This window comes from Equus przewalskii, chromosome 1 (assembly GCF_037783145.1).
Source record: "Equus przewalskii isolate Varuska chromosome 1, EquPr2, whole genome shotgun sequence".
Classification (NCBI taxonomy): Eukaryota; Metazoa; Chordata; class Mammalia; order Perissodactyla; family Equidae; genus Equus; species Equus przewalskii.
The window spans coordinates 177,107,296-177,134,638 of NC_091831.1; the positions used below are offsets into that span (position 1 = coordinate 177,107,296).

The window sequence follows — 27,343 nt, forward strand, 5'->3', positions numbered from 1 at the left end:
AGTCCAACATTTGCGTATTTGCATTTTATACATAAAGGTTATGACTACATAATAAAGATAGATAATTAAGATAGTTACGAGGTAAGACAGGACCCAAGCCTATGTGTTGCTTTATTATACACTATATTTTACACTAAATTACCTGTTCTACTTATAAAAATAGCTGTCATTTTATGCAACAGGCATCATGCTGATAGCTTTAGGCATATTAATTGAATTAAGTCTGCCCATTCATATAGGATATGCAATATTAATTCTATCTTATAATTGAAAATACATGTTTTAAAAACTATCTTACCTGAAATTTTAAAACTAGAAATGGCAGAGGCATTGAAGACTGGTAATTTTACTCAAATGTACATGCTTTTAAATACTATTGCATATAGTTACCTATCTAACTAGCTACTCTTGACATAACAGATGCTTTTTCTAAAAGCTCTTAACCATTATTAATAACCTTATTGACACATTTAAAAAATTTAAAAAATTCTGGCCATATTTTCAAGAATGGTGTAGACTCTTACCAAGAGGTTCCATCTTGTTTGCATCTCACTCAAACTCCACAGCCGATGTTTATGATTCTGTTCGTTTCTATGGTGTTTTGTTTCACACATAAGCAGCTCTCACTGTAGAAGTGGTATCTCAAACCATGAGCCGAGTTACACCTTTCTGCTCTGGAAGTGTGGTATATTTAATCACAGAAACAGCTTAACTCTTTTTCCATAACTTATATCACTGTGCTAACATTTGTAACCCATATTCCCTATTTGGATTTCTGCTTGTTAATTATTCATATTCAGTATTTCCATATGATTAGTCTCCTATGTTTCACTGCTCTTTTTCCTCCAAAATTTCTTCTTTCTTCAAAGTTCTGTCTTATTCTTTGTCATTCAAGAGTTTTATTTCAGTCTAGAAGTACAGTTTATCTCTCTTTTGTATCTTCATATTTTATTGAAATACAACCATTTTTAAATTACAAAAACTTCTTGAATAAAATACTAAATGCATAAATTTTTCATTTAATTTTATTTAAAAATTAAAATTTCATTAAAAATTAAATGAATCTATTTTTTCATCAAGTAAATAAATGCACTGCATGGTAAATAATCCTTTAAAAATACTACCCACCTGCCAGCTGTCAAGTAAACAGTTTATTAAGTAATTGTGCTTATTTTCAGTGATAAATGGATTTCTACCCATTTGTTGCCTAGAGAGATCCTATGAAAACCCCATCCTGCAGTATGTTGTAGAATCAGAACTTCACAGTTTACATAGCAATCTTGTCCATGTTCTCCAATTCAACTGGTGGATGTTTGGTAGACACTTTCTTGGTCTCTCTCTGAAAAAAGTCAGGACCATATGTTTAACAATGAATGAAAGAAAATCGAGACCATATGTTTGAACAAGGAATTAACCATAGTGTCTAAGTTCTAATGACATGATTCACAAGTCTAATAACAGAATTTCACTATCTTTCACTTTAATGTCAAACAACATTTTTTCCTAAAGCTTTCTGAAGGACTCGCTCCAGCCTGCATGACAGGAGAAAGACATTTTAAGTAACAGTTTAAAAACTTAGAACTCATATCAACCCAAGTTTAGAGATTTAGAAACATTTTGTAACATTTAAATGTTTAATTTTTTTCTCAGTTTTAGCTGCTGTAAAAAATAATCACTTGTTTCACTTCTGGTCATAAGTCTGCCTATCAGTGGTATACTTGAATACTTGGATGTGAGAAGTAAAATTATTGGATGAATGGGATGATCTTAAACGCAGATTTTTGTAATTCTCATGGACTGCTGACTAAGTGAGATTAAAATAAGATTGCCTAATGACAGAGCCTCTGGATTCACGTAGATAATGCAGGAATGTTCCCAAAATCAGACTGTGAGATGCATGTTTCCATTTGAAATTTATGGAACCATAGCATGGTGCACTCTTTGTTTGGACAGAGACAAAGTTGATGTAAATCTGACAGGCATTCTGGCACCAATAGTTTATCACTTTCTTCTCAACTGAGTTGAATGAATGAATTTTAAAAATCAGCATTCTTTGATGTTTCCTATGGAGAACAGCAATTTAAATTGTATTGAAAAGAATGCAGTGATGGCAAAATTCATAGAAAATAAGAATCTAATGCTTGTTATGGGTTTATCAAAGTGATGGAAAGCCTTGATAGCACCTGTTTAAGACATTGGTATCTTTATGTTAATATCGCAAGAGGCACCGTTGGGTCCCCAAAGTCAGACTCTGACAAGTTTTTTGATCCAGAAAACCAGTTCTACTTTCTAATATATATTTCTCTTCCAATGTCCCATCAGTTATCTCCAGCTTGTCTGCTGCGGGATGCAGAATGTGGCTGAATAGTTATTCTTTACACATATACTGTTTTTACAGGCAAAGTTCAATCCTTCTTAAAATTACAATAGATTATCTGAATATCACAAAACAATTTGAATTAATAATTTAAGTTTCTCTCAAATGAGAATTATATATAGTAAAATGGAATAGACATTTTCTCATTACCAATGTAATAGGGATTATATTAAGGTTAAATTCAAGCTCATAGTTTTCATTAATTCACTCATACAAATTAATTATAAAGACTAGTCTTACTGAATGTTTCCCATATGCCGGACAATCTTCTATACATTTTATATGCACTGACTCATAAAAGCCTCATAACATCTTATATAACAGGAACTATTATTATTCTCAATTCCAAATGGAAAAACTGAGTCACAGAAAAGTTGAGGATATTGCTCAGGATCACACAACTTGTAGAGCTGAAGTTCACACCAGGCATTCTAGTTGCTGAGCAAGGGTGCTTCATGTCTGTGATAAATCACCTCTCTTAGCTGACACATTGCAAAGTATGGTTCTGGGTGACGCTCCTCTGACTTATTCACACCATGCAAACCAAAGAAAGGTGGACTTTATACGAAAGAGTAGAGTTCATTTCATTCATTCGCATTTTTTATTATCCACACAGAAATTGAATATTTTGGTCCTAGATGTTATTATATGTTTGGAGTTGATGCGGTTTTGATCAGAATAAGGCTGAATAGATAGATTTTAATTAGTTTTCCTAAGGGATATACAAAATTATTTTACTCTCTATACGAATAATTGAATGTAACTGTAAAGTAATTTTTCAAATTATATTGCATGAATTTCCATAACACTCCTTGTGTTTTTCCTTTATATTTACTCTCAGTGAGTCACAGAGCCATGTGTAGTGATCAAAATGTTTTTTTTCGAGAAATGTTTCTGTTTGAAAAGATTATTCCAATGTGTGGAAAGATAATCGTGGAGGAAGTTGGTCAAGGAAGTTTCAGCATGCCATTCTGGACATTTTCAGTCGTGCTGTCTTGGTCTCTCTGTCCAGAAGATCAGGCATTTATATCTGTTTTATAGATTTTATGACCAAGGTAAATACAGAGCTGTAAATTGCTAATTCTTGGTCTTGTTAGGATGTGGTACTTATAAGAACATCTTCCTTAAATTTCTCTATGTATGCAGTTCTTTTCAGTGAGCCTCAATTTACTGGCTAGACATTTCAAAACACCTTGTATTTTCCAATGAAGAAAGAAAGGCATAGATAGTTTAAAAGGTGCTTTCATAAGCCTTCAAGTTAGATATAATTATTGCTTCTGCCTTGCATTATATATAGAATAAGGTTTATTTTGAACAACAAACAGATTTGGCTGCTTTGAATTCCAGTCAAATGTGCCAGCCTCTAGAATCTACTGACTAGATTGTGACATCTCGCAGAGCAGGGAGCAGTTTTAAACTTAGCCACTGAAAATAAAGTACAGCAATCCCAAGACTCCTTTCTAGATTCAGACTCAAGGTTTTGGTTTGAATGTCTGTTACATGTAAAAAGGCTTAACTAAATCAGTGATTAAAAGCAAATTGAGAGACACTTTATTTTTTGGTAATAAATTCAATATTATGCTGATGGAGCTTTTTATTACATGAACTTTAATTAAGTTGATTATATTAAAACTTATAACCTGTTTCTTATTTAGTTGAATTATGTTAGCTATGCATTAATTTAGCAAGCTTATTTTTATAGGGAAATTAAATTACCGAACTTTAATTTGCTCAGCCATTTAATATGGTAACCAAAAAACTTTAAAATGGCTGAAATGGATTATACAATTAAACTTAATTAGAGTTATCATTTCAGTGTCACAAAAGTAGCATAATAATGTAAAGTAAATGAACTCTATGAAAATGTGCATTAAGTTCATTTTCTTACTGTAAAAGAATTTTTCAATGATTTAATATATAGCAAGTTTTTAAATAAAGTCATCGGAGTTTTTGAAAAAGCTAATTGAGTGTAGAATACATGTTTTACATTATTATTACTCTATACGTGTGTATGTATGTATTTGTACACTTGGGAATTATGCATAAAGTAAAATCAATGTAGGTACCCCCTAGATTTTATTGTTGGAAGAGAAAATACAAGGGCGTATTTGGGTACATGTGGCATGGCCTCTGTGAGAGTAGATGTTAATTCTTTCTGAAGAAGTTAAGAAGAGTTGACTTATAGACATAATAGAGCAAAAGAAATTTTAACTCATTAATTTTCACTCATAAAAGTATAGCTTCGAATAAATAAAAGCAAATTTTATAAAACGAAAACTAATTCAATGACAGATTTTGTGGCTTATCATACCTCCTCTGGTTAACTATTAGCAGGAAGTGGTCTCTTGATTCGAAGAACAATGTTCTTACATAAGGAGACAAAGTAGAACCCACAGGATGTTAAAGTTGGTTTACAAATCTTTGCTGCAGTAACTAGTAGAATGAATTAATAGAGATGGTTCAGCAAAGATTGGCTCATTAGATTATTTTGGGAAATGGATGTCTCGAGTGTTGTAGACATACTAGACAGTGGAAAATCCTGTATATATACATGCAGGGTTATATGTGTAGAAACGCCTCACTCTTCATTCAAAAGGTAAATAGTTCTATACTTTGGAATATTGTGCAGGTCTTGGGCGAGAGAAAACTGGGATTGGCTTGTCAGCCTGATCCTTCCTAATACGTATTCTGGGAAATATCAGTTTGAAGGATTGTAGTGGGCATTCGTGATTATAGACATCAATCTCTTCGCACTGTGCCTGGTATTTGAACAAAATTAAGTAAACTCATGCTATCATTTTAAATAATTCCATTGTTCGTATCCATTTTCTACAGCTGTGGATATAGTATTAAAAATCTGTCTCAATCTCTCTGTTGTCTCTGACACTGTTAGCTACCTTCACGTTTTTAAAACTCTCTTTTAGCGTTTACTCTTTTTCCTATATTGACTCCTTGTTCTAGCCTCACCCTTATCTGATGTTTTGTCCTTCACTCTCGTGTTTTCTCTCTTCCTCTCAATCTGTCCTCTTCTTACCGATTTCATACTTTCAACGGACGCATGTGGTTGCGGATGATTATCACCGTTTTTTAAAATAGCCAACACTAAATTTTCTCCTTAGTTAGAATGCTGTTTCCATACGGCTGAGTTTTTTATCCTGTCTCAAGCTTTAATATACCTCAAATCAAACATCCATCTTCCTGTCTGTTTCTGTTATTTCAATTCTATGCTTTGTTTCATCAAGTTTAAAAATTCCAAGCTATCTTTTTAAAATTATTTTTTTTGAATTCCTAACAGGCCTCAGTCTTCGTGCCCTGACATTTCCAATATAACATGGTGAAACTATAATTTCATTATTTTTCTTTTCCTATTTATTATAAATCATTTTCAGGAGTTAAATATTTCACATAACTCAATATTTTTTGCCAGACTATTTTAACTTTATTATTGAAATTAGGTCACCTGCTGCTCAGACATATTAAAATGTTAGATCTCCAATACCCAGAGAGGCCAGGGTTAACTCCTTCAACTGAAACTGTGGATCATCCAGCCTTTCTTAATTTCTCCCCTAGTATTTCGATTCACATATATTGTAGAAACTGTTGTTATCTAAATGAAACTAGTGCTTTCACATCTCCTTGTCCTCAGCCTCTTTCTCACGTCTCCTCAGGGAAATCCCTCATGATCTTGAAAGACCAACCCCTGAGTCCCCTGTTCACTGAAGCCTCCGTGTGGAAGCATTTTCTCCCTGTAACAATTCCTGTGACAATTTCCTATAATCTTACCAATTCATTACTATTACTATAGTCATTTTTCTGCTCCTTCTTGACCACTTGGGAAAATGTATCATTTCTTCTTTTTTCCTCTAAACCTCAATGTATAAAGGAAGCCTCCATGTGTGATTGATTTCCCACAGTGCTTAATACGATGCCCCACACCTATTAAATGCTCAAAATCGTTTGTTGACTGAACATTCCAAATTCATTATATATGTTCAACACTAGATTGAAGATTATCAATACAAGGAATGGGCTACATTTTAAAGTAATACATTGAAGGGAGTGACTTAGGAAGCATATACCACCATTTTGAGTAAAACTGTGTTTCTGAAATTTAAAATACAGAAGTTCAAATAAATAGTGATATTAAAGTGATGTGTAGAAGAGAAAACAATTAATTAACCATTTACAAAGTAAAACAGGCTTGCCCAGTTGCACAGCCGTTAAGTTCACACTCTCCACTTTGGCAGCCGGGGGTGCACGGGTTCAGGTCCCAGGCGCAGACCTATGCACCACTCATCAAGCCATGCGGTGACACTGTCCCACATACAAAATAAAGGAACGCTGCTACAGATGTTAGCTCAGTGATAATCTTCCACAAGCAAAAAGAGAAAGATTGGCGACAGATGTCAGCTCAGGACCAGTCTTCCTCACCAAAAACAAAGAAAAAAAAGAAAAGAAAAATATAACAAAAAGAATAAATATATTAACGTATAAATAAAATTTATAATATACATTTCAGTCCTGTCTTTCGGACTATACTATTCAATTATCATTGTTAAAAAACAAAATTCAACTAAGTAAATTTTAAAGATCTTATTGCCTCTATTCCATGGTTCATGAATCAGGCAGCACATGATCTGGCAGATGCAAATGAGCTCAGAAGAGCTGTACAAAATGAGAGACTTTTATAGGCAGAAGAGAACAGGAACAAGGAAGTTATATGAGGCAAAAAGGTGGGTTGGTTACTGCAAGATTATCTTCCTTCAAGGGATGGCAGGATCTACCAGGCACACAGTCTAACTAGCGCTGATCAGGCGAGTCCTGATTGATTGGTGTGAGATTCCATTTCTGCGAGAGTGAAAACTGTAGGTAATGCCTCAGTTTGTTGACATAGGAGTTAGCATAGGTGACTGCATTTTGGGCCTGGTGTCTTGTTTTTGTTGTTTTCAAATTTATATTTTATTGTGGTATAATTAACGTATAACATTATATTAGTTTCAGGTGTACAACCTAATGATTTGCTATCTGTATACATTGCAAAATCATCATCACCGTAAGTCTACTTAACACCCATCACCTTACATAGTTAAAAAAAAAATTTTTTCTTGTGATTAGAGATTCTAATAGGTGGCTCCCCCATGGAGTGTGATGTTAATCTGGGGAGAGCCTCTGAGGAGCAATTCATTGAGTAACCCTGAATGTCAGCATCTAGAAATGCTTCTTAGTCCTGAATGGAGGGTAAGCGCATCAAGTCTCCTGAAACATTTTATTCCAAGACACAGAAAAACTTGTGATCTATTCTTTTGAATTTAAGACAGCCTTGTCTTCAGCCCTCCATCTTTCATAAAGTAACTAATTATTTTCACTTCTAACCTCCAATAATTTTCAATGAAAATTTCCACTTCGAGACACCAAAACTTGATCTATAAACACTCCAATGTCCTTATCCATGTGAAAATTTTAAATACAATTTTAAGGAAAAGCTGATTAAGAGGATTTACCTATGAAGCCTAAAGAACACATATTTACTACCTGTCTTCTCTAATGGGTTCTTTGGAGTTGTGGTTTACTGTAATTGTAAGATGTTTTAAAATGCTATCATTTTCCAAAGGAATTTTTGTTTATAAAAAAATAATTACTGTAGAGTAATGAAAGCTGAGCTGGTCATTTCCAATGTTTTTGCTTTTAGAGATATTTCCCTCATCACTGCTTTGTGTTAATGGTATGTATTGACTTGTGCAGTATATGTTAAATTATGCATAAAATTACCAATTTCTAGCCTGTGAACAAGGAGCGTGTCATCAGTGCTTCTGAATTTTGCTGCACTTCACAATTGTTAAATTATGCTTCTAAATGCAGACAACTAAGAAGCTCACAAGAACTTTTGTCCTCCTGTGGCCAAGGAAAGGAAGGAAGCAACTTAGGACAGAATAGAAAACAGTGGTTTCAAGCTGTGTGAGTATAGAAGCGGCTTTCAACACAGTGTGCTACACATGCCTGTACCTTCTACACACCTAGGAAAACAAGGATACATTTAAACATAATAAAACACTGCTTTAAAAAGCTTGTCATAGTAGCACATTAACTGAATGATTAAGCTTAAATAAATAAAAATGTCTTTCCATAAATATGCGGAAGTTAAAACATTTCACAAATATTAAAGTACTTTAAATCCAAATATATACTTTTACTAAAACAAAGGAAATTTTATAGATAGAAAAATTATTTTTATTTGTACATTTTTTTTTACTTTTTTTGTTTTTTGAGGAGATTGGCCCTGAGCAAACGTCTGTTGCCAATCTTCCCCTTTTGTTTTTGTCCACCCCAAAGGCCCAGTACACAGCTGTATATCCTAGCTATAGTCATTCTAGTCCCTCTATGCAGGATGCTGCCACACCGTGGCTTGATGAGCTGCACATAGGTCCAAGGATCCCAACCAGCCACCCCCAGGCTGCCGAAGCAGAGCACGCAAATTTAACCACTGAGCCACAGGACCTGCCCCTCTACTTGTATATTAAACATTATTATGTTCTCCTCTAAGTAAGAGAAGAAACCAACAAGGATTCTCATGGTGGAAATTAGAAAAGAAAGTTTACAACCTTTTTTAAAAAAAATTAAAACCACTTAAAATTTTTGAAAAGATCTATCCCAGACTGAGTTAAATACCTCACTATTAAGAACACATCTTCCAATGATCTGAGTCTATGAAACACGTGAGAACAGCAGGGAGGCCGACTTCCATCATTGCTGCTCCTCCAGCTTTTTCCCAAAGTGTAAACAAAGGGCTGTGGGATAGAGGCAAGAATTCCAGGTGAACAATAGCTCCTAAAAGTCTTCCCACCCCGGTTCATTTGGAATGCCTGGGCCAATCCACTCTTCAGCATTCATAAAATCAGGACGTTTTCAGCTATTAGAGCTGGAAGAACTTATTTCAAAATCAACATTATTTTCCCCCAATCCTTGGGCATTCTTTTTTGCTTAGTAACTCTGGTCTCCCAGTTAATAATAAAAATAGTATTATTAACAGTAGTATTGTAATATATTTATTAGATACACTGAATAATCCCACCAAATGAAACAACCAGAATACTAGAATTACTGAGCTAACACAAAGGTACGGAAGCCATAATTTCCAAAATACAAAGTGAAAACAGGATCCCTGGACTTAGGCATATACGCTTACTTTAACCATCAGCTTTCTGCCAAAATCTAGAAAACCTGAGATTTTTTTTTGTGATGACGACAGTGAGTTAGGCTCCAGGAGATAAATTCTAGGTCAGTAAAGGAGAGAACTGTAATCAGGACCTCTGCATAAATTGGGGACTTTAAAAAACTGTGCTTTCCGTGTAAGGATGAATGAGAAATAAACTCCACTGCATGGAAATGGATAGGAAGGTAACTTGTCAGCCTGAGTGCTAGGAGGAAACAAATCTCTGATTGACACTACAGGCCAGCCCCGAGCAGCTCCAGAATCCCACAGCTTGAAAGCGTCAAGAGGAGTTGAATGTCAAGTGTGATTCTTCCACAGGCAGACGTGTGAGAACCAGCAGAAATAAGAAACAGCAAAAATACACCCACAAGGAATTCGAATATATGAATTATTAAACAGAAAATAGAATTAATGGTTAGTGTGCTAAAGAACTAAGAGAGAAACTATAATAGATATGCATACAGACACACACACACAAATGCAAATTATCCATAACTGAAGAGAAGATTAAGGAGCTGGAATGTAGCTCTAAAGATATGCAAAGTCCGCACTAGTTAGGCTAGATTGATTAAGGGACATAACATGTCGGGGAAATCTAATATATACATCTAATCAGAATTCAAAATGGAGATCATGGAAATGGGAGGAAGTAATATTTGAAAGGATAATCACTGAACATTTCCACAAAGTGTTGAAAGATGCAAATTCGCCATTTATAGAATCAGAATGAATTGCATGAATAATAAGGAAAAATATTTAAGACCATATTCTGCCCATTCTTTTAATCCTTCCCCCCCCCCCCCCCCCTTAGCTTACTACTTGAATAGCGTCAGGCATCCCATCTCTCTCTGGCTCTCGCTCTCTCGCTGTCTTATTCGCTATTATTCTACATTATCCAATGTCCTTTGTAATATCATCTAGAACTATACACTTAACTAATAAATAAGCTGACAACTCCCAAATGTATTTCTTTAGCCCTTCCTTTTCTCTTGAGCTTTGCGAGAGTTCTTGGATACCTACAGATATTTTTAACCTAACGTATTTCTCACATTGCCCCTAAGAAAAAACACTCTTATTGGGTTAAAACTGAAAAAAGAGTTCAATGAAAGGACAATTTACTGATGTGTGAACAGAGTAGAGAAGTAACAGTGATGATGAACTACTCGAAAATGAGTAACAGCTAAAAGTTTTATCACCCTTAGGTTTAAGGGCCAGGGGAAGGGGCCAGTGTGTTTAGAGGCCAGAGTGAACGTGGAACCATGGAAGAGGAAGCCACTGCCAGAACCTCAGTGAGGCTGCGAGGGAGATAGGACATCCCTGACTTCAGGAAAGCAGCTCTCAGGTGTCCCAGCAGTGTCTTCTGTCTGCCTTACCCATCCTGAAGACTGAGGACAAAGGAGTCCTTAAGGGTGGCCTCCAAGGCAGAGAATGAATTTTGGAGGTGGCAAGAATAAATAATAACCAACGTTATTCTTTGCTTTTGCCACTAAATCTATCATGTACCAACCTATCTGTGTGTATGTGTTGTGTGTGTGTGTGAAGAAAACTCAAAGGAAATGTAAAATCCCATAAGCTTGCAATTTGTTACAGTATTGTTCCATTCAGTCATATTCCCATGTAGAACTTAAGCTATAATGTAATTACAACCAATACTCTTCATATGAAGTAGAAGGAAAATGGGGAAATAAAAATTAACAAAATAAAGATCTGTTTCGTCCCCAACTTCATAGCTGTTGCTAAGACCTAGTTGATAACATTCTACTCTCCATTTCGTAAAGCCCTTAAAGCCCGCCACCACATTTACTGCTTGTTGTCATAACTACTGGGGGAACTAAACCATCATTCACCAAAAAACCTGTTTCTAGGGTTTCTGCTTTTTGGTTGCTGTAGTTTCCTACTGGGCGTTCTTCTTAGATGAGGGAGTGCTGCAAGGGACCCCACGGTGAGGCTTCTGGGTTCCATAAGTGTGGTTATTGTCCCAACGGTGAAACAGCTACCTGACTTCCTTTTGCTTATGAGGATCATTTACCCTTGCCAGTGAAATAACCCCTTCTCTGCTTGTTTCTGAGTCATGAGGAGTCCAAAACGAAGAGGGGTTTGAATTGTCTTCCAATTTAATGACACCAAGATCATTTTCCCTAGTGGACACTTCCTTGGGCCTGATGATCTATTTCTATCAAGTCTAAGGTATCAGAGATGGAAAGTGAAACTCACATAAGTGATTAACTGATAAAACCGTGATAGAGGGCAGACACAACCTCAACCCATTGACTCTGTGTCTGGATTAAATTCTATCGTATGCTATTAGTAGTGTAAGACACATAAACATTTTGTAGGGCAGTGTTCTAACCTAATCAGCTATTGTTGTCCAGACATTACGGTAACCAGAGCCTTCAGAGTAAGCCAATACATCAATCCGTGTGATCTCAATTGATGAGGCACTTGGGAAGACCAGCAAATTGAGTGGGCACGAACCAACTGCTACAGTTTTTCACTGCATAATTAACTCCTTAGCTAGTGGTGATGTTGTGTTTGATACTTTGACAATAAATATGCAGCGTGCACAGGAATGGTAGTGCTGATAGAAGCACTGTGGACAGGAGGCAAATATATACTCAAAAGGATAAGAATAGCATACACAAGCATGAGATATACTGCCAACAAAATCCAAAATTACCTGCTTTCTTCAAATTTGGTGGTAAAATGTCAGCACATTTCCCTCACTATAGAGATTATTCCAATATACCAAAAACTACTATATGGCTAGGAATTTACTGATATGGCAGTTGCCTGAACTTTCTTTGGATTTATTGTCCACTCTCTAGCAATCAAATATGTTAATAAGGCATCTAAGATCCTTGCTATTTCTTTTTCAATAAATTCAATTAGATTATATTAAAAACATAAACCAATGTGCTATAACAGATTATTTTTGGATATCAAGACAATCAAGGTCCCTCCACACTATATGATCACTGAATGTGTAAGCATTGACATAATCTTGAGGATGGGCACTAGAGATCTAGTTTATTACTGATTGCTGAAGGAAACTGCTTCTGATTATCTTTATTGACTGGGATTAAAAATAAATAATCTGCTAGGCCAATAGGTGCACATCAGATGCCAGGAACTTTATTGATTTATCCTGGTAAATTTATAATATTTGGAAAAATATTTGCCATTTTTGGTACCACAGCTTTGTTTCCCCACAACTCATTGGTGTTGTGAATCATAAATATAGGTGAGTTTAATAGATATGTGAAATAAATCCTCACCCTTGCATCTTCTAAATCCTTGATGGTAGAATAAGTATCTGGGATTCCCTTAGACATGTTTGCTTTGCTTTGGATTGCTATTTATAATCTGAGGATTTTTCAAGTTATTAAATATATATATTCCCACAATACAATCTGGGACTGGGGGAGAAAACAAAGGATAGTATTTCACTTTTCTGAGTGTACAATCACCTTGGTAAATAGCCCCACTATCAGCATTGTAAGATAGACTTGTGCCAAGATGCCATCAGCTCCCTGTTTTTGGTGTGACTAATCTGACGGGCAGACATAGAGGCATTTTGGGTCAATGTCTAATAACCCCCACTGGTCTAGGTATTTCACTTTTCCGAGTGCACATTCATCTTATTAGTAGCTGGAAGTTCCTCTGGGAAAGTTTGGAGGATGATTCTCACTATAAACTTGGCCACATTGATGAGGCTTTCTCAAAATGACTGGGCTCCCTTTAATGTTTCTATAAACCAGTTTATGTCTGAGAATAGGGTAAGAGATAGTGACATCCACTACAGTGACTGTAGTCAATGTCTGCCCCAAAGATGTACAAATATCCTAGTTATAAAAATCAAGCAACATTTTAGTAGATTGGTGATTTACTTCATTCATAGGAACCTTATTATCAGTCTGGCTGAGAGAACTCAGAAGTTCAAAACCCTGGGATTACTATTTCTGTCCCTGATGATTATTATGATAATTTTTCCTACTTTGTCTTAGATGGTAACATGGCCCTACCTCGTCTCCCAGATGTTTATAAATACTGAATTCAGGGAACCTGAAGTCATGGCAGCTTTCCCATTCATGGCAGATAGAAGACAGCTACTCCACTTTTCAAGTATAATGATGTTTCACTCACTAAACATGGCTTAATGTCATGGTAGAGGGAGTGAGTGTCCATAAGACCTTCTCTAAGGATATGGTTAGGCCATAGTTGAACCATTTGCAAATAATAGTACTTCCTACTCCAACATTCCCCTTCCTCAAGCCTTAAGACACTTGCCTCTGCAGTAAGGCATCAACGTTCTGTCATTTTATCCTCATTGGATAGCCTCACTGTTGAGCCAGGCAAGACTTCGATTGATCACCCCTTCCAGTTGATAATACCACAACTGGTTCTTGAGCCAAAGCATTAAATCCTGAATCCTGGTTAAATATACTTACAGGTATAAATGATAACATTTTTATAGGCTGCTGGTGGGAGTATGAACTGATAAAATCACTTTGAAAAACTGTTCAGTGCTATCCACCCAAGCTGACCATATACGTGTCAAGCTGTGTATTGTCTCCCTCAGAGACGGCGATCATCTCATCTCAGGAACCTATAGCTACGTTAGCTTACATAGCGACAGGGGATAAGTATGTTTAACCAGGATGTTATGTTCATATTCTTGTTCATGAAAATTTTATGTTTTGTTCTTATTCTAATACCCTTATCTTCCATTTACATACAAACTCCACAGGTATCTACTGATATAAAATTGTCAATATCTTGCCTGTCTAAAGTGTATATTCTATCACCTCCTGGTATATTATATATGCATATGTGTAAAATATATCTATGTATATATGTGTGTGTGTATATCTATATATACATATAGTATTTCAAAGGTGACATTAACTGCTCTGTGATGGTTCTATGGAAAAATCTAGGATTTCAATTGGAAAGGAAAGTTCTTTTTGTGCTTCAAGAATTCATCTGAAATTGGGAGAAAATATGGAAAAAGAATAATGTATTGCTACTGGCTTCCTTTTATTTACAGATAAATAAATATTAGTTTCCTCCTCCTGAAACCCACTCATCCTGGCAAATACTGCAAAGATCTCAGAACTCAGTGCCCTGTTTCCCATCTGGCGTTATTTCAATGTATCCTTTATTCCAGCTGCCAGTGTAATATTTTGAATACTAATTTGAATATATTTCCTGCTCTGAAACTCCTCAGTGATTCCCTATAACTACAACGTAAAGGTCAAGTGAGGATGTTCGAACTACAACTACGTGCAACAATTATGTTTGAATCACACATGTAATGTTGAGCGAAATAAGGTAGGCCCAAAGCATTATGCACTGTATTGTCCCATTGATACAAATTTCAAAAGTAGACACAGCCATGTATGGGAGTAGAAATTAGCAAGCTTGTTACCCTTGGGCACGTGGTGATTGCAGAGGGGTACCATGGGGTGCTGCAGGGCTGCTAGTAACGTTCAGTTGTTTTTCTGCATGCTGGTAACACAGTATTTTAGGTTCGTGAGAATACATTAAGGTGCACACAAACTTTTTTCTTGTATGTTATGCTTCATACAAATTTCAGAAAATAAGGCATAGACAGCATTCCTATCATAAACTGTTAATGCTAGTGGATCCCAAGAGCAAGGGATCACGTGTCACAAAGGGGATGTGGACTCAAAATGTTCATCTACCGTGAAAGCTTTGAGATGTGAGGGGACTATCTTGAATACTTAAGAATAGTAGAGACCTGTAACAACTTTGGTGAAGCTTTCAAAATCATCAGCCTATCAGGGCAATGCTTTCATTTTTCTAATAGAGAGACAGGCAAGAGCAAGTTTCTCTTGCGCGCCTGTTTGTTTCCTGACTTGCTACTGACTTTAATACTTTGGTTGAAAGGATAATGTCAGAGACCAACCTTGCCCTAGGGGTCAATAGTGAGGTGTATTTTTGAAGGGGGTGCATGGGGAAAAGATGGTATACGTACCCAAAGACTTTTGGAACAATCTCTGTTGTACTTGCTCATTTGCCTGCTAGTAATTCTTTATCTGGTCTGGAAAAAAAAAAGAAGCAAAGGTCAGCTTAATAAGTTGCCATTAAAGTTTCTAGTACATGCTACATTTCATCCCTAATGATGATTTTTGTAAAGTGCAATGAGAGACGTAAACTGAACCATAAAATATTCTTCTAAAAACGCTTATCTACTGCTGGATTCATAGAAACAAACAAATCACTTCCTAATGGAGTCTGACAGAGTAACAAATAAGGAAATAAAGGTGGTCATTACATATTGTAATCATCACAGAAAGAAGGGAGGACATTAGGGTGCTTGGAGACAGTCACCACAGCGTATCCGCAGAACATGGCCATGGGCGAATCTCTCTTTATGGGTTCTGAAGCAAGTTAGCTCCTAATTGTGTTTCTGAAAGAAACTTATAAAGATCTTAACAAAGGGAGCTGAAAAAACAATAAACATGATTACATAGTGCTAATTTGAGTATAAGAATCAAAAGGACTTGATAAATTAGTGCAAGAGATAAAAGAAAGAAATAATTTTAAACTTTCAAATGCTGGACACAGACAACATAAGAATAAGATTTTGGAGGAAAAGAATTAAAAGGCATCCATATTGAAAATGAAAAGTAAAATTATCTCTGTTCACAAATGATATGATCTTATGTAGAGAAACCCTAATGACTCCACTAAAAAACTATTAAACTAATAAATGAATCCAGGATACAAAAATCAACACATAGAAATCAGTTGCATTTGTATACACTAACAACAAATTATCTGAAAGAGAAATTAAGAAAGCAATAACAATAGCATTAAAAGTAATGAAATACTAAGAAATAAATTTAATCAAGGAGGTGGAAGACCTGTACATTGAAACTATAAAACACTGATGAAAGAGATTAAAGAAGACACAAATAAGTGGAAAGATATCCCATGTTCCTGGATTAGAAGAATTACTATTGTGAAAATGTCCTTGCCACCCAAAGTTACCTACGATTCAATGCAATCTTGATCAAAAGTCCAATGACATTTTTCACAGAAATAGAAAAAACTGTTCTAAAATTTGTTTGGAACCACGGAAGACTTGGGAAGAATTTGAACACGGTTCAAGTAAGGATTATAACTTTGGGCACCAATGTGGTAGCAAGCCAGTCTTCCTGGTCAGTGCCCCCTAGTTCCCTGCAACATGCCAGCCACTATGGCCTTCTGGATTTCTTCTAAAGCATAATGTTCTCCTGGCCTCAGGACCTTTGTAAGTACTGCTCTGTCCTCCTGGTGCTCTATCTTCTCACATACCTTCTATGCCAGTGGTTTCTACAAGGGAGAATTCCCTCTTAGGGAGGCACATAATCTATAGGTGGGTGGGCATTAATGTAGCACTATTATTTCTGTCTTTCATCTAAAATAGAGATATTAAATTTTGTAATATACTGATTGCCCTATGTTCTTTTACTGTAATCACATATCCGAGTCAACTGTCAGATACCACAGGCAAGGGATTTTGAAGGGAAGAAGGAGAATTTGACTATAGTAAGAAGTGGAAATAGAGTCCTTAATCATTTGTTCATTTTTAAAGTAATGCAAAGCATTGAATTTACATGTGAAATGTTAAATGGATGTATCGATTATAGTATCTAGTTCTCACTAATATGGTCGGCTTTAAAATTTTCTGTAAAAAATTATAAATCTAACCGTGCAGGCAAAATTGAACATCAAGAAATTAGTAAGACTATAGTTCCCCTAATCCTAGGATTAATTTTTTAATTTTTCTTTTATTTCTTTCTATTTTATTTATTTATTTTTTTGAGGAAGATTAGCCCTGAGCTAACATCCATGCCCATCTTCCTCTACTTTATGTGTGGGAAGCCTGCCACAGCATGGCTTGACAAGCGGTGTGTATGTCCACGCCCCAGATCCAAAATGGCAAGCCCCAGGCTGCCGAAGTGGAGCGCGACAACTTGACCGCTGCACCATGGCAGCCCCTCTTTCTATGTTTTTATTGCACTAAGAAATAAATCTCCAATTATATCTGAAAAGAAGTTGGCCTTTTAATTTAAAAACTATCAAGAAGACCATTTGTTCTAGGATTTGTATGTGCTATCATTTAGGATGAATAATGGCATCTGTATATATTTTGCTTTGAAATATTAACTAATGGCAGTTTGATACTCATAATTTTTAAGCTGTTCATTACCAATATTGTTTATTTTACTTCTTTCTCTTCACTTTCTATTTTAAGTATGTATTAAAATGTTAGTGTATTAGAGTAGTGTGTATATATAATATATAAATATATGTTTACAAATATGTATATGTATACACATATATGTGTAAATTTTGTTGGCTCATTTTTCTTATAGGATGTACAATTAGAAATGTTTCCAGACAACTGGTTTAGCAAATTATACTGATATTCCAGATCTTAGAAGAAAAGTAATTTCCTCAGGCATCTTTCTTTGATCCCTGGACCAAATAGGTCCCCCAGTTATGGACTCTTATGTTTCCCTGTACTTTATTTCAGACCATTTAGTATAAGATGTTTTTGCAGTTAGTAATATACTTCTGTCCTTCTCAATGAGCTGTCAGCTCAAGAGCGCAGGCATCATATTTATTTTGCTAATCATTTTATCTACATTCTAGGGCAGCGTCTGGAATATCGTAGGGGACAATAAATATTTATTCATAAATGAATAAAAAATAAATTAGTTACATATTTTTCACAGGAACAGAAAATTGAAAAGACGCCATTGGAAAATGGAGAAAATGAAAAAAATTATGGAAAAACGTGGCCAGATGTTGCTATGCTTTGATGATCTAAGGGTCCAGCAGTGGAAGAACCAACCAGATGTCCAGCTGCTTCGGATCCTGACGATGTGAGTATGTGGCTGGATTACATTTTAGCCTCATTTGCACACAGGAGTGAAATGCTAAATAAGTTAAAGCAAGCACCTTACAGATTGTAGATTTTTTATTTGAGAAAAATAACATATTGATTTGTTTTTTCCCCAATTTCAAATATCTCAAATAATTTGGACTCTTCTTTATAAAAACCTTGATGAAACAACAATAACAACACAAGAACATCAACAAGAATAATAGAAAACAGTTAAGATATGTTGATTAGGAGCAATTCTCCAGCCTTTTCATACAACTCAGTTTTACAGAAAAGAAGCATCTTGCGTGAGAATCAGAAAACATTTGCGAATACTTTAGTAAAAAAGATCTTCCGTCATTTTATTGCATTGTTTCTTTTCAAATAATTTTATTTCATTTTATATATGTGCATGCATACTTGTATTTTCTTTGTGTGCATAAATGCAATAATCACTAATATACCTATTGCCATTACAGTTATTCCCCTCCATATAACTCCCAACTAGAGGCATATATATTAACTACCTAATAGGTACTAATATGCATCCTACTATATTATCCTCTGTACTTACAGGCTCCTATAGTTATGTAATTAATATATAAATATACAAAATATACATAAACACGTATGTGTTTCTAAATAATGATATATTCACAGTATGGAAAAATAAACATTAAAACTAATTAGTTATAGCTCTACAATGGGACTTGGATAAATATTTCAAAAGGAAGAAATATACCTTATTCATTTTCCTTCTGAAGTGCTCCTCCAAGGCACGTGGTAGAGCTATAACTAATTAATTTTAATGCCTATTATTCCATTATGTGAATATACTATAATTTGTTCAGCCATTCCCCTCCATATAAGCACTGATTTAATTTCTACCGTTTTGTTACCACAAGTAATGTTCTATTTTTCAAATTAATTTTTCTATAACATGTTGACTAATTATTGAATATTTATTCCTAAAGTGCCTGTTAAAAAACATTTTGGGAAATGTGTACTATTTTATGGTATTATGAGGCCTTTATTTCTGGAAATGTTTGTGAAGATCACGTTGAACAATGGCCTGATCGGCAATGAAGCAGAAATATCTCTTTCTCAAGTGGTAGACTGAAAAATAGTGTTTTATTTAAAGCCACAGATAAGGATATGTTAGATCTTGCTCAATACAATGAGAAAAGAAACTTTACTATATTGATCAATACAACACCTTTATAAAATTTCACAAAGCTGATCAAGAAGAATTTACTCTAAGTGTCTGAACGGTGTGCACTTCTATCTTCATTGCCACATTCCACAATACCTATCAAAATAAAAGGTAAGGCAAACCTTTGTCAGAAGCAGATGCTAGAGTTTTATCCTCTTTAAGATGAAATATAAAAATAAAAATAAATATTCCTCCTCTAAAGAGAGGTGAGTGTGACCTCTCTACAGATATATTTGGAGTGTGCAGAAGTATTCAGATACAAACCTGCGTGCATTTTCATGTCCAATATGAGTTTTTAAAAAATATATTCAATGTTGGAAAAGTTGACGATAAATTTGTAGAGAAAAATGTAGGTCTAGTTATAGAGTGATTTCTTTGTGACTATCAATGGAAACTATTAAAGTTTTCCAAAAAATAAATTTTTTCTCCTTTCATATGAAAATTGCTATGTTGAAGCAATTGCAAGGATATGAAAAACTATATCAAATACATACTATTTTGGAAAACTATATGGAAACAGCTTAGAATTTATTGAAAGTACACAGGATAAATTTCCCCCAAAAAATGCTGTCGTAGTTATTTTATGGACTTCTCTTTGATTTACTCTTTTTACTTCTCATTAATAGCTTTTGCATGTTTGATGGAAACGTCAAAGTATTTGGCAAATATTCAGCCTTTTCCCTAAAATCCACACTTTTGGACTACTCTATACCCATATATTTGTCTATAGCATAAGGGATGTTCAAAACTTGGTGTAATCATGGGGCAATTTCAGAAAATTCTACCACTTCCAATTTTCTCCCTATATTGAGTAATATTTCCACTCGGATTCCTAATATAGGTAAGTTCTGAATAGCTTTCCTAAAAATATTTCCCAGGTTCTTTTTATTCATCAATATTTTCTGCATTTGAATTTAAATATGAGAGTAGGTTATTAAATCAAGAATGTCACGTAGTTGCAATTGACAATACACTATTTCTACAACTTAGGAAGTTGAATCTATTTGGTGCAGTATTGCCTTTCTTTTAAGTAATTTCTACATGTTCCATGCATCTGAAAGTTAGACTTACAACTTTAGCTAACTAGACATATTTCCACTGTCCAATTTGCCCCATTCATTCTGTGATCCCCTTTCTGAGGTCATTCCAGTTTTTGAAGGATTAAAGAGAAAGCCCAAAAGTGGCTGTGCAATTCTGCCCTCTGCCCATATCTTCAGCAGTCCTGACTTCTCTCCCATCTGTACCTCTTTTGTCTAACGCTGTCTTCAGAATCAGTATACAGACCTGGACTGTTAGCAGATATGTATACGTTAAACATTTAATTTTGCAGAACAAGAAGAAATTGCATAAACGGTAATGATATATGCAGAGAGATATTTTTTGTCCCAGAAATATATTTATTGAATCTATCCTCTGTATTTCAAGACGGATTTTATGCAATATAAAATATAAGGTAAATTGGATAGCAAAGAATGAAAGTAAAATAAAGATTTGCTTTGAAAGTTTTAGGAGCAGTAAGTATTTCCAGGAATATGAGCTAGAGCTTCTTTTAAATGGATATATATTTCAGCACTATATTTCCTGCTGACTAAGTTGAAAGGAGATATTCTGGTCCAAACAGTTATTATTGCTGACAAAAGGAGTACGGACATTTATATGCAGAGAGATATTTTTTGTCCCAGAAATAAATTTCAGATTTTATTATATAGTTGCCTTCTTTAGGGACATTTGAAATGTAGTGAGTATTGTCTTCTCTACCACCAGGGCTCCTGGTTCAGTAACTGCAATTTAAGATGTGATTAAAATTTAGGAGCACGTTCCTCTACTTTTACACACATGGGTATTTCGTGGGACCTCCTGCCTTCAGCCATATTTCTGCCTGTTTCACTCTGTCATAATGCCACCCTGTGAGTTTATTTCAATATAATTCATTCTCACCTTTCCTTCCAGCGCCGTAATTTGTCTCCTCTTAACCTCTGCTATTGTGTTTGTGGATCATGTAATCTATTTTGGAAAAAAAAAACCCTCTTTATCCTTAACTTACTCCCAGCAGTATTTCACGTCCTCACTGCAATGGAGTGTAGTTTTTCACGGAAGAAATAAAATGGCGGTTCTCTTAAAGATTCTTCCTACTTTCACCTCCACAAAATCAAAGGGAAATTATATGAATGATTTTGTGAAGAATACTGTCTGCTTGTGGTATTAAACAAGGAAGACTTGTGCTTTAGCATTTTCTTCTGCCTTTTGAAAAGCTCTTTCCTTCTAAAACGCGTGCTAGCCACCTTTCTCTTTTCCCTCTCGCAATTACCCACTGTGCTCTAAGATATACGTCTCTCTTCAATAATGATTTTAGACCACCTTCCTTTACTTTTAGTTCATCAATAAATTATTCTTGGAAAATTCAACATCTGTTTTATTAATTGTTCCCCAACATCTAGGCCGCAGAGTTCCTTGAAACCCTTCACTCTTGAATTTTAGTTCTGTGTTATTTTACCCCCTTGTGGGAAGACCACAATGGAAGTTTCATCAAGGCTTGAGACTGAGCCTTCCTAAGATCTCGGTGCAATTCCTCTCTTGCGTTACTGACTTTTCCCCTTCCCATACGTAGTATTAGGCTTCCTGGCCTCCCTGAGCCCTTCTTCTCCACATTGGAACGTCATGTCCCTCACCAACTCACAGCCTACGGTCTCCATCTACCTTCATTTGTTTCTCCATCTACTTAATATTTCATTAACATGTCCTTCACAAATTCAATCAACTCAGTTTTCTTCTTCTATGCAGCTGTCCATCAATGCAAAATAGCAATAAGAATTCATATTTTAACAAATTGTGGAATGCACAATGCCAATTAACTTATAGATAGTACAGTGCAGGTAAATGTGTGGAAAACATTGGCATATAAACACATCTTAAATGGATAAATAAGCAATATATTATTATCTAACTAGGAGAGAGATTTGCATTGTATTGGTATAATGTTTTAGATTGTCACTCATTAAAATTATCCTTATAGTATGGATAGTGCATATATTATCTCAAAAAATTTACAGTTGAGAAGGAAAAGCTCAAGAAAAACACTAACTACATAGTCAATGTTCCTGGAAAAATTTGAAACCAGAATATTATCAGACAAAGTAGACAGCTACAGAAAAGCGTTGCTTGCTAAATAGAGTGCAATTTGATAAGGATTAATGGTCCACTTATCAGAAAAATGTAACTAAGAAGATAAATAGAATAATCTATAAAGCAAAATTTTAATACACCACTCTCAGTAACTGATACATGAGTCATGCAAAACAACAAACGTCATGAAAGTTTAACCAATTCAGTGAGCAATCATAATCTGATAGACACATAGAGAACACTGCTAACACTTGCAGTGTGATTCTCTGTCAGGAAACGTACAACAGTTTTTAAAATTGACTAAGCTACAGAAAAAGTAAATAAAAATAAATTTCAAAGGAGTAAAATCTTACAGCATATTGTCTTTGATCAGATAGGAAATTCCAAGTATCTGGCAATTGATGGACCTACTCTTAAATGCTGCTTGAATAAAAACCATCACAATGGAAATTTGAAAACATACTTACCTGAAAAAAATAATAAACAGCAAAATTTGGTGAATCCAGCTAGTGCAAGGTTTAAAGGGAAATTTATGGCTGTAAATCCATATGCTAAAAATTAAAGTCTAAAATGTCAATGTGTTATGCATCCATCTCAAGAAAAAGACTTGCAAATTAAACACTAATTAGAACAATGAAACAGAAACAATAAAGATAAGAGCAGAAATTAATGAAATAATAAATAATACAATAGAAGGAATCAACAAAAAAATGGTATTCTGGAAAGACTAATAAAATGTTCTTACACTTTCTCAGACAAATCAAGTAAGAAAGTGAAGACAAAAATATCCAATATCAGATGAAGGAGGGGAGTGGACTGTAAATGCTAGAGATATTGGAAAGATAAAACCTAACGTCAAAAAATTTGAAAATTTAGACTTTATCAATTCCTTCAATTATATAACATCAAAACACATGAAAAAATAGAAATCCTGAATAGCTTGATATCTGTGAAAATTGGAAACGATAATTAAACATTTTCCTACAAAAAAATCATGCAAGAATATTACCCATGATTTCTAGCAAATATTTATGAGAGAAATCATTACAAAATCATGAAAGCTCTTTTAGAGAATAGAGAAAACATCCAAACACTCTTAAAGAGACCAATGTAACCTGGATGTTAAAGCATAATGACAATGTTAAAAATAGATTTACAAGACCATCTTGTTCATGTGTGTAAATGCATTATTTTAAACATAATATTGGAAAATCATGTATAGGAAGAACTGAAATGAAAAATCACGAACCATTTGAATTTATTTGGGGAATGCAGGGTTGATTTTTCATTCAAAAAATAATACAATTTAACATATTAGCAGCATAGAGAAAAATATTCAAAAGATTGACTCAAAAAACCATTTCATCAAATTAAACATTCAAATTAGGTAAAAAATAAAACCTTTAATAAACTAGGTGTAGAAGAAACTTTTTCAATCAAATGAGAGTTATTAATAAAAATCATATAGCAATCATAACACTTGATTAAATGTTTAAATATTTTTTGAGATTGGGAATGAGAAAGAGTGGCTTTTATTCAATATTTTACAAGAAATTCTAAGAAGTAATATAGGCAATAAAAAGAAAATAAAGGAATAGTGATTGGAAAAGGAGAAAGAAATAGTAATTTGTAGACAATATCATGTGTACCAAAATAATCCATTTACGTAGAAAAATACATTACTGGGAGTCATCAAATAAAATGTAACAGAGCACACAAGCAGGCTGTTGTGAATACGCAAATCTTTCCAAAACTGAAGTGTAGATTCCATACAATCTGAAATATCTGAGGAATTTGACAAGTTGATTTTAAAAATTATATGGAAAATTCCAAAAGTTTAGGTTAGTACGAAATCTCTTGCAGAACGAGTTAAGAAGACTTGTTATACAAACTAACAAAACAGTATTTAAGTTGATGTGGCATTGGGAAGATTATAGACAAAAAACTGATTGAAAAGAATTAGTGAGTACACCAACACCAAATACTTACACATAATCTTAATTTAGGACAGAGCCAGTGGGGGAAAATGGTCTCTTGATAAATGGTGCTGAGTCATTTGCGTGTCTGTGCGAAAGAAAGTAAATCTTGGCTTGTTTTGGGAATCTCAGCACCACACTCAAATTTAATGATTGCTACAAGGACTCGTAAAAGTAGATAGCAAGTTAAACATACATAATAAGCCTTGCTACAGCAAAAAGTTAAAGAACAACAGAAACAGGAAAAGAGATACGCTTTGGACAAATTTCTGAGGAATAAGATGCAGACTTTCGTGTTCTTCCACTTCTGGTGTTGGATAGAATGCATTTCTCTCTCTGGCTATGAAATTCAGGGACACATAGAAACTGTCCCTTTCCAGGGAAGCGTGCTTGAGTCGGAGTCTAGGGCTTCAGTGGAGGGCTGACACATAAGCATATCCTGTTATGTCACCAGGATATGCTTACATAACATATACATATGGTCACATAATGGGATACGCTTATGTGACCAGCCATGGTAACTGAAACTCAGGACCCCCAAAATAAAAGCTAGTGCACATCATCAATCTTGGTGTCTGTGCAAAGCAATCCTGACAAATTGATATGGCGCAACCCAATACTCCAGGTGTAATGAATTCTGAGTCATTAACATAAAGAACCTTCCAGGGAGCTGGTTCTCAGGAGTCAGCCAAGTGTCCATCATGGTTCCAGACAGCTTTGAAGACATTCAAGGACTGAGCAAATGGACCTGTTATGTTAATTCTTTCCTCACATGATCCCCATCTCATACCAAAAATTAATTGCAAGTAGAGTCTAAATTTAAACAGAAAAGCAAAGTAACAAAGCTTATAGAATAAATATCTCCCTTACCTTAGGACAAGGAAAGATTCATTAAATGGGGAGCACAATGTATAACCATAAATCAAAGACTGATAAATTAGATTTAAATTAATAATTTATATTGTTCAAAAGATGGAGTTAGCACGTAAAAGGAAAGCACAGATTAGGGAAGGTATTTGCAAGACAGATACTTAATGAAAGATGTGTAAACAGTGTATGTAAAGAACTCCTACAAATATTATAAATCCAACAGAGAAAATGTGCAAAATACTTGGACAAGCTTCACAGAAGAGAATATCCAAATAGGCAAAAAAATGTATGAAAGTTTGCTTAACCTCATTAGTAATCAGAGAAATGCAAATTAAAACCACAATGACATATCACTATTTTCCCACCACAATGACTACAATTAAAATGCTTAAAATTAATAAATATTGGTGAAGATATGGACAAATTGGAATTCTCAGGTACTGCTGGTAGAAATGGTCTTTTATGCAGCCACTTTGGAAAGCTGTTTGTCATTATCTACTAATGCTAAAATTTTAATGTTTTTTGGGGCCAGCCCCGTGGCTAAGTGGTTAAGTTTGCACACTCTACTTGGGTGGCTCAGGGTGCACCAGTTTGGATCCTGGGCGCGGACATGGCACCACTCATCAGGCCATGCTGAGGCAGCGTCCCCCATAGCACAACCAAAGGCACTCTAGACTAGAATATACAACTATGTACTGGGAGGATTCGGGAAGAAGAAAAAGAAGAAGAAAAGGGAAGGAGAAGGAGAAAGAAGAAGAAGAAGGAAGGAGAAGAAGAAAAGAAGGAGAAAAGAAGACTAGCAACAGATGTTAGCTCAGGTGCTAATCTTTAAAAAAAAATTTTTTTAATGTCCTTTGACCTAAAATTTCTATTCCTGAAAATATAGCTAACATAAACGCATGCATATGTTTACCAAAAGACACGCACAAGAGTTGGTAGTAGCATTATCCATATGGGCCAGAAACTGGAAAAGACTGAAATGTACCTCAATAGAAGAATGAATAACTTATGGCTTATTTATGAAATTTAATTTTACACAATGATAAAAATAAATGAATTCCATTAGCATGCATCACCATAGAAGAATTTCACAAACATCATGAGGAAAAAAACTAGACATAGACATATATTATGTGATTCAATTTATATAAGGTTAAAAGCAGGCAAAATTATAAGTGTAGTTTTTGAAATCTGGTTAGTGACTGACTTTATGAAGGAGCAAATGACAAGTATTGATGCAGGAAGGGAGACGCAGAAGTGCTGGCATTATCCTATTTCTTCATGTTACATTTCACAATAAAAACAATATAAAAAGAAAGGAATTAAAAAACGTTAACATTAGGGGCCAGCACAGTGGCACAGCACTGAAGTTCCTGCACTCCATTTCCAAGGCCCCGGGTTCATCGGTTCGCATCCCAGGTGTGGACTTATGCACTGCTTATCAAGCCATTCTGTGGCAGGCATCCCACAAGTAAAGCAAAGGAAGATGGGCACGGATGTTAGCTCAGGGTCAATCTTCCTCAGCATGAAGGAGGAGGCTTGGTGGCAGATGTTAGCTCAGGGCTAATTTTCCTCAAAATTAAAACAAAACCAAAAAAACAACATTAATGTTAATAACATTGATCAAAATAACAATGGCTATCTTTTCTTGAGCATGTTGCTTGCTTTATCTCAT

General features: G+C 34.9%; 1 long non-coding RNA gene across 1 annotated transcript in view; it reads right to left on the reverse strand.

Moving 5' to 3' along the window:
* Window positions 1-1,009: 1,009 nt before the first annotated feature.
* LOC139084822 (uncharacterized) overlaps window positions 1,010-27,343 on the reverse strand; it is a 92,048-nt gene continuing 65,714 nt past the window's right edge. The window contains exons 3-5 of the long non-coding RNA XR_011542611.1: window positions 15,586-15,651; window positions 9,044-9,162; window positions 1,010-6,799 (exon numbers count right to left, since the gene is read on the reverse strand). This is a non-coding gene — a long non-coding RNA (uncharacterized lncRNA). The remainder of the gene's footprint in view (window positions 6,800-9,043; window positions 9,163-15,585; window positions 15,652-27,343) is intronic.